This window comes from Camelus ferus, chromosome X (genome assembly GCF_009834535.1).
Source record: "Camelus ferus isolate YT-003-E chromosome X, BCGSAC_Cfer_1.0, whole genome shotgun sequence".
In the NCBI taxonomy this organism is placed as follows: domain Eukaryota; kingdom Metazoa; phylum Chordata; class Mammalia; order Artiodactyla; family Camelidae; genus Camelus; species Camelus ferus.
Window position 1 is genome coordinate 35,972,746 of NC_045732.1, and position 19,168 is coordinate 35,991,913.

The window sequence follows — 19,168 nt, forward strand, 5'->3', positions numbered from 1 at the left end:
ATTTGACCTGAGGGCTGGGAGATCTGCTCTTTTCTGCTAAGGTGATCATGATAATATAGATCATGACTCTATAGTTTCCAGGCAGAATCAGTAAGGTTCAATGAGCATTTGTTGTGAATCTGCTGAGAGCCAGACTTGATGCTAAAGAAAAGGGATTCTACATAACTAAGCCACAGACTCTGACCTTGATGAATTAGAGGAAAGGTGTTTGGGAGCCTAGTATAAGGATGCTCAAGAAAGCAATTCCCACTGAGGTAGGAGCTTGGCATGGCTCACTTCAGCCAATGTAGCTCAAGATTGCACTTGGCTTTCCTGGAGTCTCTCCATAGGACCCTATCCATCTTGGCCAAGAGCTGCTCATGCAACCTTGATGCTGTCCTAGCCCAGCAATGGACAGTGAAAACTTTATGACCCAACCTATAACTTATGATCAGAGAAAATCAAGACAAAAGGTTTAGATCAGATTCTTATGAATGGGCTTAAGTTCCAATGAACCCAGCTTTCAGCCTGGGGCAGAGGAAAGTGGATCTATCCCTAACATTGGTGGGATTTTGGACAACAAGATCAATGAAGGCCTTAAGCTTGTAGCCAATTCCTCTCTTCTCATCTCCAATGCAATTATGCACTGTGAGGGACCAGGCACATACCTATGTCAACACAAGACACTTCAGATTCCATATCCTATGTCCATCCATAGCACTACTCTCAGGGGAAGCACCCTTGTGGTATATCTTCCCTTGGGAGGACAGATCCAGGGAAGAAAACTACAAAGATCCTGGAAACCAGTTTGGAATCATCTGAGTAGGGAATCTCAGGGTCCCAGCTACCCAAAGCATGGTCTAAAAGAAGGGTCATAGCCTCTGGATGGGCACATCTCCTTGTATTCAAAGAATCCTCAAAACACAGGGTGAATCCAGGCTAGAGAAAGGTCAAAGCAGGTCTTTCTAAAGATCAGGTGGCAAGTTATCTATATCTAAGGGTGGTGCTGGAGGAAGGTGGTGGAGGTGAAGTGTGCTCCTAAGTCCATGGCTCAATGAGGGAACTTGCACTCTAAGAGCCTTTTGGGTCAGCTGCTGGCTCTGATCCTGGCCATTTTGCCTGGTAAAAATTATCATTGAAGATATCAGCAAAGACACTAGCTCTGGTTCACAGTTGGATTTCAGGGAGGAAAAAGAAGAAAATATATAAATAAGAAATGAAAGAGGCAACATTACAACTGATACCACAGAAATACAAAGGATCATAAAAGACTACTATGAACAATTATATGTCAACTAATTGGATAACCTAGAAGAAACAGATAAGTTCCTAGAAACATATAACTTATCAAGACTGAATCATGAAAGAACAGACAAATAACAAATAAAGAGACTGATCAGGAATCAAAATCATCCCAACAAAGTAAAGCTTACACCAGATAGCATTACTGGTGAATTATACCAAACATTTAAAGAGGAATTAATATGAATCCCTCTTAAACTCTTCCAAAAAATTGAAGAGGAAGGAACATTCCCGAACTCATTTAACTGGGCCAGCGTTATCCTGATCAAAGCCAGACAAGGACACTACAAGGAAAAAAAAAAAACACTACAGGCCAATATCCTTGATGATTATAGACACAAAAGTACATGACAAAAATATTAGCAAACCGAATTCAACAGTACATTAAAAGGATCACACACTCTGATGAAGTGAAATTTATCCCTGGGATGCAGGGAAAATTCAACATATGCAAATCATTCAGTATGATACACATCATTAACAGAATAAAGGATAAAAATCATATTACCATCTCAATAGTGGCAGAAAAAGCATTTGAACATCATTTCATAATAAAAACTCAACATCATTTCATAATAAAAACTCTCAACATATTAGGTATAGAAGGAATGATTTATATCAACATAACAAAGGGCATATATAACAAGATCACAGTTAGTATCATACTCGGTGGCGAAAAGCTGAAAGCCTTTTCTCTAAGATCAGGAACATGGTAAGGATGCCCACTCTTCTCATTGCTATTCAAGATAGTATTGGAAGTCATAGCCAGAGCAATTAAACAAGAAAAAGAAATAGAAGTCATCCAAATCTGAAAAGAAGAAGTAAAATTGTTTCTGTTTACAGGTAGCATAATCTTGTATATAGATTACCCTAAAAACTCAGAAAGCTGTTAGACCTAATCAAAAAATTCAGTGAGACTGCAAGATACAAAATCAACATAGAGAAGCCTGTTCTGTTTCTATACACTAACAATGAACTATCAGAAAGAAAATTAAGAAAACAATTCTATTTAAAACAGCATCTTTATTTTACATTTTTTACTGAGTTATAGTCAGTTTACAATGTTGCATCAATTTCCAGTGTAGAGCACAATTTTTCAGTTATACATGAACATACATATATTCATTGTCACATTCTTTTTCACTGTGAGCTACCACAAGATCTTGTATGTATTTCCCTGTGCTATACAGTATAATCTTGGTTATCTATTCTACATATGCCTGTCAGTACCTATAAATTTTGAACTCCCAGTCTGTCCCGTCCCACCCCCCTGCTCCCTGGCAACCACAAGTTTGTATTTTATGTCTATGAGTCTGTTTCTGTTTTGTATTTATGTTCCTTTTTTTTTTAGATTCCACATACGAGCAATCATTCATATGGTATTTTTCTTTCTCTTTCTGGCTTACTTCACTTAGAATGACATTCTCTAGGGACATCCATGTTGCTGCAAATGGAGTTATGTTGTCATTTTTATGGCTGAATAGTATTCCATTGTATAAATATACCACCATTTCTTTATCTAGTCATCTGTCGACAGACATTTAGGCTGTTTCCATGTCTTGGCTATTGTAAATAGTGCTGCTATGAACATTGGGGTGCAGGTGTCATTTTGAAGTAGGATTCCTTCTGGATATATGCCCAGCAGTGGGATTCCTGGGTCATATGGTAAGTCTATTCCTAGTCTTTTAAGGAATCTTCATACTGTTTTTCAAAGTGGCTGCACCAAACTGCATTCCCACCAGCAGTGTTAAGACGGTTCCCTTTTCTCCACAGCCTCTCCAGCATTTGTCATTTGTGGACTTTTGAATGATGGCCATTCTGGCTGGTGTAAGGTGATACCTCACTGTAGTTTTGATTTGCAAAAATACTTAGGAATTCATTTAGGAGGTGAAAAACCTGTACACTGAGAACTACAAGACTCTGACAAAATAAATTGAAGACAACACAAAGAAACGGAAATATATCCCACTTTCAAGGATTGGAAGAATCAGTATTGTTAAAATGCCCATACAATCCCAAATGATCTACTGATTCAATGCAATCTCTAGCAAAATTCCAATGACCTTTTACAAAGAAATGGAAAGACAATCCTAAAATTTGTATGGAACCACAAAAAAACCCTGACAAGCCACAGTAATCTTGAGAAAGAAGAACAAAGCTGGGGACATCACACTTCCAGAATTCAAACTATACTACAAAACTATAGTAACCAAAATAATGTGGCAGTGACATAAAACAGACACATATACCAATGGAACACAATAGACAGCCCAGAAAAAAGCCCACAAATATACAATCAAGTAATTTTTGACAAGGACACCAAGAGCACACAATGGGGAAAGAATAGTCTCTTCAATAAATGATGCTGGGAAAACTGAATAGCTACATGCAAAAGAATGAACTCTGGACTCCTATCTTACAACATTCACAGAAAATAACTCAAATGGATTAAATACTTAAATGTAAGATCTGAAGCCATAAAATTCCTAGAGAAAACAGGGGAAAACTCCTTGACATTGGTCTTGGCTGTAATTTTTTGGATATGACACCAAAAATACAGGCAACAAGGGTAAAAATAAACAAGTGACACTACATCAAACTGAAAAGCTCCTGCACAGCAAAACAAACAATAGAGTGAAAAGGTAACCTATGTAATGGGGGAAAATATTCGCAAATCATATATCTGATAAGGAGTTGATATCCAAAAATACATAAGGAACTCAATAACAACAAAACAAAACAAAACAAAACAAAACAAAACAAACTTAAATAATGTGATTGTCTATATAAGCGAAGGACCTGAATAGACATTTTTCCAAAGAAGACATACAAATGGCAACAGGTACATGAACAGGTGCTCAACATCACTAATCATCAGGGAAATGCAACTCAAAACCACAGTGAGATATCATCTCACACTTGTTAGGATGGCTTTTAGCAAAAGGACGAGAGATAAGTGTTGGCAAGGATGTGGAGAAAGAGGAACCCTCATGCACTGTTGGTCAGCATGTCAATTGGCATAGCCATTATGAAAAACAGTATGGAGGTTCCTCAAAATATTAAAAATAGAACTACCATATGATTCAGCAATCCCACTTCTGGCATCTATCCAAAGGAAATGAAATCAGCATCTCAAAGCAACATCTGCACTCCCACATTCATTGCAGCTTTAATCCCAGTAGCCAAGATATGGAAACAACCTAAGTGTCCATTTATGAATCATTTATGAATGAATGGATAAAGAAGATTTTGTGTACACACACACACACACACACACACACACAGAGGAATATTACTCAGCCATGAGAAAGAAGGAAATTCTGCCATTTGTGACAGCATGGATGAACCTAGAGGATATTATGCTAAGTAAAATAAGCCAGACAGAGACAGATAAATACTTACGATCTCATTTATATGTGGAACGTGAAAAAAAAAAAAGTTAAATTCATAGAAGCACAGAGTAGAACTGTGGTTACCAGGGGCTGGGATGTGGGCGAAATCAGAAGATGCCAGTCAAAGAGTCCAAGCCTTCAGTCATAAGATGAATTGGGGGCCTAATGTATAGCATGGTAACTATAGTTAACGATGCTGCATTAGATACTTGAAACTTGATAAGAGAATAGATCTTAAGTCTTCTTACACACACACAAAAATGGTAACTATGAGAGGTGATGTGTGCATTAATTAACGTGATTGTGGTAATCATTTCACAGTGTATACATATGTATACCAAATCATCACGTTGTACTCTTTAAATACACACAATTTTATTTCTCAGTTACACCTCAATAAAGCTAAGGGGAAAAGAATCACTGTAGTGTATGATAGAAAATTCTAAGGGGGAAGGTATAGTTCAGTGATCGAGCTTGTGTGCTTAGCATGCATGAGGCCCTGGGTTCAATCCCTGGTACCTCCATTAAATAAAAATAAATAAATAAACAAACCCAATTACCTTCCCCCCCAAAAAACCCCACAATAAAAGAAACAAATGCTATAGTAGAGTTAAACATGTGCTTACTTACAGGGGTGGGGCATGTCACCTCTCCTGGGGGAGAGAAGTTGGCTAGGGCCCACATGCACAAATGTCTGTCTATGCCATGATCCATTTCCATGTCAGGGACTGATATGTTTCTATGTGAGGTTTTGGAATTTTTACTATGGAGGACAGGAGAGTTGGATTTCAGAGGGCAAGAGTAGAGACTTTCTTATCTTCAAATATATATACACTTACTGAGCACTTATTGCGTCCCAGACTCGTTTCTAAGGACAGGGGATACAACATGAAACCAAACAGACAAACATCCCTATCTTTATGAAGCTTATATTGTACTGGAGGGAAAACTGGTAATAGTGTCTAACTAGGGAAAGCACCAGGAGCTTTTAGGCTGTGGAATGAATCTGTATTGTAGTGGTAGATGCATGATGCTATGCAATTCTCAAAACACGCAGAACTTTAAAACACAATGAGTGAACCTTAATATATATAATTTTTAAAAAAATCAATCAGAAGGTTGGGAGAATCCCAGGGTGGAATGGAGACACTAAGGCTAAAGACAATAGGGACTGTATAGAAACATGGGAAGCTAGTTGGTAAAGTTGTTTCTCATGGGGGTATGGCTTAACAATTCCAACATTGCTGTACAAGTATCCTGGGATAAGCAAATAAATTAAATGTGTACATGTGTGACTGAAACATTATTCTGTACACTGGAAATTGACACCTTGTAACTGACTATACTTTAAATCAATCAATCAATCAATCGATCAATTGAGGGAGCCAGGCCACTCACTATTGGTGACAGAGGTTACAGACAAGCAAGGAAAGAAGGCTAGAATGATCCATATGGTATTGGATTAGAGTCAGAGATACCAGCATAAATTCATGCTGAGCTTAATACAGATACAGATGGATTCATACAGAGATAATTACAGATGCGACAGAAAGAAGGTCTGAGCCATGGCAGTGGTGGGAGGGAAGAAGGCAACGGACTTGAGAAATCTTATTTTATGGACTGGGAAGAAGAAAAGAATGGTCTGGAAGGAGAAAGGCCCCCTGACCATGGACAGTCCCTACACTATCCTATCATGTGACCATGCTCAGGGTGCCATGGCTTTACCATGGCTCAGTACTGACTGCATAGGGTCCTCGCTGAAACTCTGGGGTCCTGATCCTCACGTCTAGGAATCAGGACACCGAAGCCCCGACTGAGAGTTTCCCAGCTCACAGCTCTCAAGGACAAATTGAAAAGTTGAAAGTAGACCTTCTGACCATATATCCCATGATTTTCTTTTTTTTTAATTTTTATTTTTCTATTGAAGTGTAGTCGATTACACTTCAGTGTTAACAATGTTAGTTTCAGGTATATATATATATATATATACACACACATATTTTCACTTTGCCTCTGTCCCACAATACTTTTTGTGACAGTACCAAGACATCTTGAAGGGGGCATATATCATTGTACTCTGCTGAATCCTAGGAAGTTTGATGGTGCAAACAGCCACCTCCCCACCCCCCACCAAACCCCGGGGACAGGTCCTAGCCCAGTTTAAGCCTGACTCAGAAAAAACTTCTCTAAAGGTCTTATAAGTTCTGATATGAATAACGTCTCTTTACAACCTAGATAGAAGGTCAGGGTGACAGGTTTCCCGCTACTATATTACCATCTTTTGAGATCCCAAATGGATCTTGGGACCTTGTGTGTGTGTGTGTGTGTGTGTGTGTGTGTGTGTGTGTGTGTGTGTGTGTCTCTGTGTGTGTGTGTGTGTGTATGTGTATCTCCTAAATTTATAGATTGCAGAACATATGTTCTCATCTGTGCACATGTTCTTAGGGTTGTCAAGGGCTGTAACTGCCCCAAACAAATTTTCCCAGGCCTAACAGCTGCTGGCTCCCCTTACGTGGTTAGCTGAGAGTGAAACCAACCACAGGAAACTATCATGCTAAAGTCACGCCCTTCCGGGTTCTCAGGCCTCGAGATGATAATGGTGGAGATCGGGAGCAGGGCAGAGCCCAGAGTTATCTATCTGATTGATATCTATTTGATTATCAGACCATGTTATAGCTAATATTATCAGGCCTCTGAATCATCAGGCTCCTGAAACCATAACATATAAAGATTTTTCGACACTCTCTGCCGCCCATTTAAAATCATTTCTAATTTATTTTCCCCCAAACGTCTTAGTAGTGGCTCCAAACCAGTCTTGGAAAGGCATCCCACCTTGTTAGCCCTGCACTTCCTCCTCTGTCTGGTCCCACCCCAACTCAATGCCACCCTTCTCCCAGCCCCAAAGAGCAGAATTTCTTCTCAGCCTTGAATCCCTGCCATGACCATCTTCTTCTGAATGGTTATATGGACCGATCCTTAGCATTCTGGAACCTTTCTGGATATTGAGCCTTTGTGAAAGAGGACTGAATCTTATAGCAGTGAGAAATATGAGTGTGGAAAGATTTTTTTTTCTCTCAAGTCCATTTTGATCTCAAGGAGGAAAAGGATGTTTGTTAAAATGCGTATCTGACCATGAGAATTTAATCTCTCTAACAATCTAATTTAACTTGACCCATCTTCATGTATTAATAGCTTTTAGAGCAGTGTCCTCCCTCCCTCTCTTACCCACTCTCTTTTCTCCTTTCTAAAGGATACATATTCATTAAAATCTCCGGGCTTAGTTGCTCAGAGGTGGACTAGGGGACTGCTTCAGCTGCTAAGTTCTTCTCTGTTCCCGAAGGAAAATCATTGGAACATCTATGTCGGCAGCCGTCTTGGAGAAAGACAGGCGATTGGAGGCGTTAAATGAAATTACATTGTGGTTCTAAGTTAAACTGTCTGAGAACTGACTTCCTCGACAGCTCTGATTCAGGCCTCCCAAAATGTCGCACACTATGACTCATGCTTCCTTCTGGAAATGACAAAACTTCCTCACCACCCTGATCTAAGCCGCCTGCTTTTGGTCCTCCGTGCTCTCAGGAAGGGATTGAGTTGTATGTTCCATTTTTTCCATGGTGGGCAAGGAAACCCATCTTTTGTTTTTCCAAAGGGAGAAACACACACACACACACACACACACACACACACACACACACACACACACACACACACACACACACACACACACACACAGAATGACACACTGAAAATTCTGAAAATTAATACCAGGCAGAGAATCAATACCATCATCCCCACCCTCCGCACCCCTGGAAAATAAATAAATGATTTCAGAATTGTAAAAACCGGAGGGAGCTGACTTTTTAACCATTTATGTCCCAGAGCTCTTAAAAAATATGTTCCGTTTTCTAAAGAAAGAAATGTATGGTAACTTTGCCAAGCTCATGTTTTTAATATTCAAAGTAGTCTTAAAGAGCTTGGATTTTGTAGGTGGCTAAAATTCAGTGCTGAGCAGTGTTGCTGGCGTGTTGCCCAAGGAAACTGCCTTCCCTGTGTGTCACTGGAAGAGACGCTGGGGGGACGAGTAAATCTGGGGCATCAAAGAGAGGAGAGGAGAGGGAGGATGAGCAGAGGAAGGGGTACAATTGCCAATGACATTTTGTTCTTCTGAAATCTGCTCTAGACTATCCCATAGCAGCCCCAAGTATAAACGTGTGCCAATCTGTGTATCACAATGCATAACCCAGCACTGATTAACAAATATTATTTACTAGAGTGAAAAAGCATTTAGGATATTAACTCAGTATAAACATTTACCATCTGGTGAATAAGGATTTGTTTTGAGGGTGAGAAATTTTGAGATCAGAAATTTAAACTTATTTTTTTATTTTCTCGCTACATTAACTTGAAATTCTGATGAATGCTTTCTATATGACATGTATGCAATAAAGCATGGTATGCATGCCTACTTATACAGCCTTACTTTTGTTCTCTGAGTCTTTGTACATGATGATGGAGAAGGCGAACGTTGTCTTAGATACACTCCATCTCTTTTTCTGTCCCCACAGCAAGGCAGTGGGAATCAGTCCTGAGTTCTATTCCCAGCTCCACTACTGGGTTATTTTGGGCTAGCAGTTTAATTGAAAGTAAGAGGATGGAGCAGATGACTCCCAAAGAAACCTTCCAATTTTGAAATTCTATGGTCCAAAATTATTTTTCTATAGCCATGGGATTTCTCTTCTTCTTTTCCAAGGAAACACCAAGATGTATTGCCTGTTCTTGTTGACAGTTCTTGACTGTCACTTGGGGACTCTAATGACTGCCAAGCTCCAAGTCCTAGGAGATAGGGCCTAGGAACAGGACCATCACCCATCCTACTCTTTCTGGACCCCCCTCTCCACTGGCAGATCTCCACTGGCCCTTGGCCTGGTTCTGAGAGGGATCAGGAGGCCTGCCAGAACCTAAGGCAAGATACTTATGTTCCTCCTTGATCAACATTGATTTGCATTTCTTGCAAACAATTTTATGAGTCAGTAGAAGTCCCCATTCATGCCACACACATTTATGAGTGCTTGTCATATGCTTAAATCACTGTGAAGTTTCCCAGGTAATGATTCATTCTTTGAATCTTGTAAGTTCCTCAGACTTTGAGAGTACTCTATTATATATTTTTTAAAAAGTACTCAGAATGAGGGAGGAGCCTGTTTTATGGCCCCGAAGGAATGAAATGAAGAGGAGGAAGAGGTGGGGAGGGGTGAACAGACATCCAAGAGAGACTGGGGTGATTCACAAGAGGTGGGAAGAATGGGCCCCAAGAGGTCCATGCTTATAGAAAACAAAAAGTTCTAATTAAAGCATTCAACTAAGATCTGTCCTGATGGTGGTCTATTATCAGTTGGTCAGCCTTCTGGCAAACATTGAATTCCACTTGGGTTCCAGGCATCATTCCAGGTGCTGAAGATAAATCAGCGAACATGACAACACTGCAGAATGGAAGGAGCTTCAAGTCTACAGAGAAGGAGAAAGGCAGGAAGGGAGAGAGGGGGGAAGGTCATTTCAGAGCTTAATAACCACTAAACGACCAACCACTAAAGGGACCAAAGGAAGAGATAGTACAGGGTGTGACTGGGGAGGGCCGGAGTGGCTACTCTAGTTAGGGTAGTCAGAGAAGAATTTTCTAGAAGGTAATATTTGGGCTAAGGCCTGAATAATGATCTACAGGTAGCCTTGTAAATATTTGGGGGAAGAGTTCCACGTTAAAAGAACAGCAAATGCAAAGACATTCACAGCTTGCTTGAGGGTCAGAAAGAAGGCTGGTGTGGCTGGAGTACAGTGGATGAGAGGCGAGAATTGTAGGGGATGAGGCTGGAGAGTTGAGAAGGGGCCAGCTCATGCGGGGCAAGCTGATGCCTTAGTAATAATAATAATAATAATAATAATAATAATAATAATAATAATAATAATAATAATAATAATAATAATAATAATATAATATAATAATAATAATAACAGCTGACATTTATTGAATCATTGCATCAGGCCAAACACTTCCTGTGGATTAGCTTCTTTACTGGTCACATCTACTCCATGAGGTGGGTGCTATTTCCAGTGTTCACATGGCCATTGGTACATGCTAGACCTGGGGTGTGAGCCCCCGCCCAGAGTCTGATCCCAAACCTGGTTCTAGTTATCAAATATTTTACTCAATTGACATACCAAGGAAATAGGCAGACTCACATACCTTGTTGTGCACATATAGGAGGCATGCCCAGTATCATCATCCAACTTAAAGTCCAGAAGGCACTATGGAAGGGACCGAGCTTGTTTAGAAGTCTGTGTAAGAGTGGAGAGCAGTGCATGAGACTACAGCCTCTGTGTGGCTGCTCTGTCCACTGCCTATGGGTAGAATGTCATTTTTCCTTCCCTGATCTACCCTCAACCCTCACCCTCGGCCCAATGCTACTGAATATGGTGCCCAACTCACTCCGGCATCTCTTGAGGACACACCTCCCAGAGAAGAGGCACTGGAGAAAGGTGAGAAACATGCCGGCAGAGCAACACGAGCCCATGTTCCAGACTTACTCCTGCCTCAGTCACCCCTGAGGGTTGTTGGAGATGATCATCTAGTTCTCTGGGCTTCTGCTTTCTCATCTGTGAAATGAGATTGGCCCTACACAGGAAAACGTAACAGTAGGCAAAGGCAATTCAGCAGTCCCCAGGAGGTGCCATAAACTTTAGACTTTAAAAGAAATCATAATGTTTACTTGCTGAACTGCCGTCCCTAGAGCACACTGAAATTTGCAGTCTGGCTAGTATGATGGGCAGAATAATGGCCCCCCCAAGATGTCCACATCCCAATCGTCATCTTACATGGCAAAAGGGGCTTTTTCTTTTTTGGTTTTTCTTTGTAGGGGGAGGTAATTAGGTTTATTCATTTATCTACTTATTTTAAGGGAGGTACTGGGAATTGAACCCAGGACCTCATGCATACTAAGCACACACTGTACCACTGAGCTATACCCTCCCCTCTAACAGGCTTTAAAGATGAAATTAAATGAAAGATCTTGAGATGGGGAGGTTATCCCGCATGATCCAGGTAGGTCCGAATGGAATCACAAGCTTCTGTCTAAGAGGGAGGCAGGAGAGTGAGTGCCACTGATTTGATGTTAGGAGGTCTCAACCCACCATTTCTGGCTTTGAAGATGGAGGAAGGGGCCATGAGCCAAAAGACGCAGGCAGCCTCTCAAATCACTAGAAAATGCAAGGGAATGGATTCTGTCCTCCGAGACTCCAAAAGGAGCCATCCTGCTGACACCTTGCCTTTAGTCCAGTTAGACTGATTCTGGACTTCTGACCTCCAGAACCAGAAGATAATCAGTAAGTACTGTTTTGAGCCACTAAATAGGTGGTAGTTTCTTATGGCAGCAATAGGAAACTCAGCTGGCGTGACCTTTGGCAGTGCAAGCTAGTGTTAACTCTCCACCATAAAGTCTTGTAATAAAAACTCTAAGGAGAATTTCCAATTTGTGCCTCATGACCTGGTTTCTTTAATTTGTCAGCAATGCTCCACCCCCTCCCCACTCACCCCTCTTACCTTGATCTCTTCTGCAACGTCAGGTTGGTATTTATCATTTTTCATTTCACAGGACACTGTTCCACAAAGGGAAAAAAATAACAACATCAAAAGGCAAATCCACCTATAGGCAAAAGTATTTGAGTTCTGTTTTAGAGAAATATTCCATGTACGAGCGCCATATTTGTTCTGTAAAGGGTGTGGCCACTTTTCTCTCTACTCCATGAACGGATATTCTGTGAAAGTACAAAACAGTCCTTGGATTCCAGAGCCATGTGCCATATACACTGACATAACTCACACCCCTCCTTCATTGACTAAATATAATGGGAGCTGTGAGAACTTTAAAGGCGGAGCGGTAGCCTCCTCGGTTTGGGAGGGATCTTAAAGATCACTTAAGTCCAACTGTGAGAACAGACATCTCAAAAATGGGATATGGTGGGGATTAGCCCTTTGCTAAATTAAATTGGGTCCTCTCTGGATCCTTGTAAGTTCTCACATGTCTATAAAATAAACATAGAAAGGCTGCCCTTCCCTGGTGCTACTCTGGAGGAGTGAGAAATAGGTCTCTTGGTCTATCCATGTAAGAGGAGCTGGGATGTCCAACTTCTGAGGCTGGGCAAGTGTTCCATTTCTCTTTAGCCTGAACTAGGCTAACATTTACTGAAGCTCTGAAGCTACTGTTGCTACAGAAGCCAACCAAGCAGATGAATACTGATATTCTTAGAAGAGATAATTTGAGAGTAATTTTCTACATCAAATGAAGATTCTAGGATAGCTACACACTGCAGATTTCTTTTTTAACCTAATACTGAGTAACAAACATTGTGGTTGAAGGTACTGTGGAAAAAAAAAAAAACTCTTCTTCAGCTTTTTTTAAGTTTAGAAGGGTAACAATCACGGGGATTTTTTTTTTTTTAAGATGGGAAACTTTTTGTTCTCAAGTCAAACAATTGACTATATTGCCTTCACAAGTCAAAAAAAAAAAAATCTTTAAAAAATCTGACCGTGAAACATGGATATAATTTCCCATCTCTCAAAACATAACCTCAGATTACAAAATCCCACTTAAACTTCTCTTTTCTTTGAATCAAATGAGAAGCAGGAAAGTGAAACTGAAACACTGGTGTAAATAAGGAGCTTTTCGAGGAGTGCAGAAAAATCTGCATGTACACAATTTCTCAGTATTGCCAATATTTCGATAGATCTTTTTGGAAAGTTCAACGTAAAGAAAATCTACTTACCCCTTAATCAAAATGTTCTCCGTATTTGCTTTGTTCTTGGTTCTCTACAATTAGAACACAACAAGCATAATTTTTTTAGTGAATTCCTGCCTCTTTTTTTCCTTTTTCTTTTTATTTATTTTTTAATTTTTTAAAATTGAGTTATAGTCGGTTTACAATGTTGTGTCAATTTCTGGTGTATAGTCTGCCTTCCAAATGAATGCTATTGGTGATGTTTCTTACTTTTTGTATCACATTGCTTAATGAAGATACCGAACTTTTAAGGGTTTGTAGTATGTTAAGAAAACAATGGATACTTAGATGCTAAATTATGTCTGCCCAATTCAGAGTTTTCTGCCAAATCTAGGAGCCTTTAATAAAAAACCTTTTAAATGTTCAAGGCACATTAAACCTGGAATTGAAAGGTCACTAAAAGACACTGAGATTTTCAACCAAGTGTAGTTCCCTTCTGGAGAAAGATAACAGTTCTGATTCTCTGCATGAATATTCTTAAGGAATGATGAAGGGGTTTCTGAGAGTCAAGGTCCTTTAAGATCAGAAATAAGAGCATCAATTTATTCTATACGTCTGTTTCCCTTCAATTAGAAACCTGTACAATTACGTACACAGCAAAGTGAAAGCTTCTGCCATGCTGCATACATATTACTTGCTATATGCTTGAACATTTGCAATTATATGCTTTATGTCATATTTCTTTCAAAACTCGGCTAAAGAAATTGCATGAAATTGTATCCCTCTCTCTCTCCAGTTGTATCATCAAGAGCCTATTATAAAGTCTATCTACTAGGCTTTCAATGTTGGAATAACTCCACAGTCCATTGGATGGACTAATGAAGTTGTGTTTGGCAATAAAAAGCAAACTTCCACCTTTCCATTCAAGACCATCAGAGTAACCCAGAGCGTTATCCAACAGTAGTAAAGTTTTTAAAATTAAATTATTTTGCCTGTAACTTCTCTCTGTCACTGGAAGACAAGGAGATGACACAACTCCATGCTTTGTTGTCCTTGTATGAAGTGAACAACAGATGAGCAGTGACCTATCACTGGCTGACTTTGAAAAAGAAGGAATGTGATTGGTCGCTGATCATAACATGCATCTGTTATTTACATAGTGATGTGTGGACTGGAGAGCTAGCAGTGAAATCTGGACTTTATGTAATTATTCATAATTAATACATGATGATGACTGAAATTTGAACGAAGTTGTTGGGTGACTGATGTTAACTAGCCCATGGTGATTGAAATTCATGTAAATCAGAACTGGCAAAGTGAGGACTATCTGTATTATTACAGATCTGTTTCTTTGCTTGTTATGTTTCTCCCACCAGAATGTAAGCTACGAGGGATGAAGACTTGGCCTATTTTGTTTACAGGTATGTGCCCAATGCCATAGAACAAAGCCACAGTAGGGGCTCAACCAATACTTGTAGGAAAAAAAAGGAAAGGAAAGAAAGAGAGTGGAAGAGAACAGGAGGGAAGGGAAGTCAGAGCTCAAATCATCAAGTTAGATCAACTATCACGGCTCTCTAAGAAGCAAAGTAACTTTCCCAAAGGCACTTCAGCTCTCCAATTTTCTAACTTGGGGTCTGATATTTACCCCCTAACTTACATTGTTCCTCTTTCTCTCTCTCTCTCTTTCTCTCTCTCTCTCTCTCTCTCTCTCTCTCCTTCTCTCCAATCCTTAATTCAGGCTATGCATTCACATGAAAATGGGACTAACAACATTGTCAGAGCCTTAATCACTTGACCTTTTGAGGAGGGATTAGAGCCTTAGCTCAGAAGGCCACAGCCCTGTGGCAGGGAGGTGACATTAGGGTCTTCCCAGACTTCCCAGTATCAGACCACAGAGCCTACTAATTCTTAGTCTATGTCAAACTATTTGCATTTTCTTTCCCAAATGTCCTTGTGTGGGGCTACAATCAGAGAGGACAGGACGCTGGGGTTTTTCTCTGAGTACCTCACTCCCTTGAAGTTAGGTTTCTAATTTACTCATGGGGCTCCTGTGTCCCAGAGCAGATGGGGCAGCCTGGCTAACTCGGAGGGGAAAAGACTGACTTCAGATGAAAAACTTCTGTTTCTGTGACTCAGGACTTAGTCAGCTACCTGGTTGAGGATGTACTATTTGTCAGAAAGTAGATCTGGAGGAAATATCACTCATTCTGGCTAGAGTAATGGTTTTCGGTGCATTTTTTACTCATGAAATTCAAAAAGAACAGGGTGCCAGTTTAACCTTGTGGTTAAGGTTATGAATGAGAAAGGAAGTTTAAATTACCCAGGGAGGCCGTCCCCTTAGTCAGAGTTTCAGAGCATTCCAGACTCTTGTGTCAATTAAAGCATCTTGAACTTCAATAAAATAACAAAAAGGCAAACGGTGGTCTGTTTGGAGATTCCCCCACTCCCCTACCCTTTTGCCCACTTGCGTTCTCTCTCCCCCTAACTCCCTCCTTCTCTCTCTCTTTCCCTCTTTCTTTCCTTCTTTCCTTGAAAAAAAAAAAAAAGCAGCTGTTCTTTATAAGAATAAAATTACTTAAGTAATTAATTGGAAATGACCTTAGCTGATCTAAAGTTTCTAAATCCAGGCTCTATAAGCAACAACTATATGTTTTCGTTCATTTCAGATCTTTTGTTTGTTTCCCTTTCCTTCTCCGTCTCTCTCTCTTCCTCCTGGACCCTCAGATCACTATGCTTTGGACCTCCCACTAATGGTTCAAACCTGAAAACGAAGGAGCTTGACTCCCTACAGAAAGAGTTGCGAGGAGTCAATGGGGCCTGAGCCTCTTCTTGTTAGATACTCTTGCAGAAAGTTTGGGGAAAAGAATTAGTTGGCTAGAATTAGTCTTCGGTTTGGTCCATTTCCAACATCTGTGCTTTCCCTGGTTGTTATTAGCATAAATATTTGAGAGTCAACAACTGAAAGAATTTGAAAAACGTATTGACTGAAGATTTTTGTCACAGACACTCCATCTCGACTGGCATCTTTCACTATTTAAAAGGGCTCTCATTTTAAACAGAACTTTCTTCTTTTGTCCTATTGGATTTCAATTATGTGCCAGCCCTGTAGGGAGACACCAAGATGGAGAGGACGTAGATCTGACCCTTACAGCTTAAAACCATGCAAGGAGATGATTCTGGATAGCCAAAAGCTGAATAAGAACATAGGGCTAAAATAATAGTAAGAGAAGACATTGAACAAGAAAGGGCCCATGCAGACCTTGTTTGACTTTCAGGTTACCATTACAGACAGAATATACCAAAGAAGGTCTGAGGAAAGAGGAACACCTTGGGGGTTGTGGTCAGGAGGGCACGCGAGGATGGAGAGAGGAGTTCAGATCAGAGATGCATCTGGAAGGAGTTGGAAGGCAGAGTTGCAGGGGAAGGTATCTTAGGTGGAGAATATGTGGGCAAACAGGGCCACCAAATGAGGTTGCACAATCCATAACACAAGGGATTGCCATTCACATCATATTCTCTGCACAGAATACAATCTGTGTGGCCACTGGTGGCAATCTTGGGGCAAAAGTCTAAGAGTTATCCAGTATAAAATCTCTAGTGGAGACAAGGAGTAGACTTGCTACCTGAATGTAAGTACTCAGAAGGCAAGGCCTGGGTCTTATTTGTCTGTGGATCCTCAGAGCTTTGCATAATGCCTGGCACATCTTAGTTATTTAATACATGTCTCCCAAGTGAATGAATTGTATAACTCAATCTTATCCACATCCCACCAGTTGGTTGGTCCAAATGAGGGGGAAGTCACAGAATGGGGAGAACTCATATTTCTTTGAGAACTCTGGATAATGTTGGGACTTCAGCCCCCACACTAGTCCCATCCCAAGTCATTTCAGTTACTCCCAGGACTTTAAAGGGTGTTTTACAGGTGCTCATACACAGCCCTCTCTTATTCTTCCAGTTTGGTCTTTATCCAGTGTTTTGAAAGGGCCAGCACCCCTGCCATGCCCACTCTGCAAAGCCTTCACCCCTTCTGCATGTACAGTATATCTATCGCCCAGGTATTTATCTGCAGCGCACCCAAAGCTGCTATAGGAGAGGCCATGATGGCGTCATGGTTCTTTTGATTCCTGGGATTGAAGCCTTATTAATTCTATGGAGGAATGGAGAGAATGGCCTTTTGTCCTCCAGGGTCATACACATAGACACGAAGCTATTGTTGAATGTCTCATATCTGACACAGCCCTCCGTAAAAAAAATGTCATCAGCTTCTGCTGATCCCAACAAAGAGATGCATGTCATGCAGCTCTTTCTACACCCTGTCCTCGAGGATCTTTCTGTTTTTTGTGAAAGAATGCACATTAGAAAATATGGGAGGTCTGTGGGAACATAGAGTATTTTAGTTTGGCTGGAGCGAAAGTTTTGTCCAGGCGAACGGGGACAGAAATTGGCTCAAAGGGAGACTGAATTAAATCGTCAGAATGAATAAATATGAACCCTAAATATTATTTAGTGGAAAACCATTTGAAAGTTATTTGACGAGAAGCCATGGTTTTATGATTAAGTATGGAGAAAAACATCATTATGACTGGTTAAAAATGTAACAAAAGTCTGGGCAGAACAGGACAGTGGAGTTACACAGACCCGGGTTCAAGTCTCGGCCACCTTAGTTAAGTCACTTAACCTCAGGGACTTCCTCGTTTCCTTATCTGTAAAATACGTATACTACCCACTTCTCGGGATCTTTTGTAAGAATCATTCATAAAATGCTTAGCACAAAACCTGGAACATAGTAAATATCTAATAAAATGACCAGAAAAAAGGAGCATATTGTAAGGTATGCTCACTTCTGGGGTGATCAGGAATCCCCAAACATAGCTAAATAATAAGTAAGCAAAACTGCAAAGGAGACAGAGTTTTTTACTTGGGGCTCCTTATCTTCTCCTTAACCAACCAATGGCCCAGATAATAACTAGGGAACCAGTTTGATTAATTAAGTCACATTGTGGTGGTAGCACCTGGTTTTCTCCCATAAATTCCAAAAGGAAGGAGGCTGGGAGTCACCCACGGTAGAAGTTCAGAGATCAGCAGCAGTTTGGGACAAAGATGGTGGTCTTTTGAGTATGATTTTTTTGTCCCTAACCTTTTGCCCCTAACTTTTTGTACCACACTTAAGATGACTCATCATTACCCAGAGTTTATTTTGGATACAGTGGCTCAAGGCTTTTACTCCACTGAGCACTCTGTGTATTTCAGTCAAAGTTCATTGTGGAAGACTGGCACTGGACATCCAGAAGTGTGACCTACAGTTGCCCATCCACCATTTTTAAGCACCCTATTCCCAGAAGCCAGAAAGCCCTGGATTCCAGGAACAGGCTCCACTTACCAAGAATTTCTAAGATCCCTGAAGATCAACTTCCACCTTATCAAGTACCTTCCAATTATTTTGGAAGAAGTGACAACACTACCGTCTCTTAGGATTATGGTTGCAAGTCTAGAGGTTCCTGAAGAGAGTTCATCATTGCATTTTTAAAATTTCCATTGACATAACTTCCAATAATATGAAGAAGAAAATTTTTAAATTGCAAATCCTGGCCATTTTGTAATCGATGGTGTATTTAAGGATGAGTCATACTTATGGTTACCAAGGGGGAGCGAGAGAGAGGGATAAATTAGAAGTTTGGGACTAGCAAATACAAACTACTATATACAGAATACATGAACAACAAGTATAA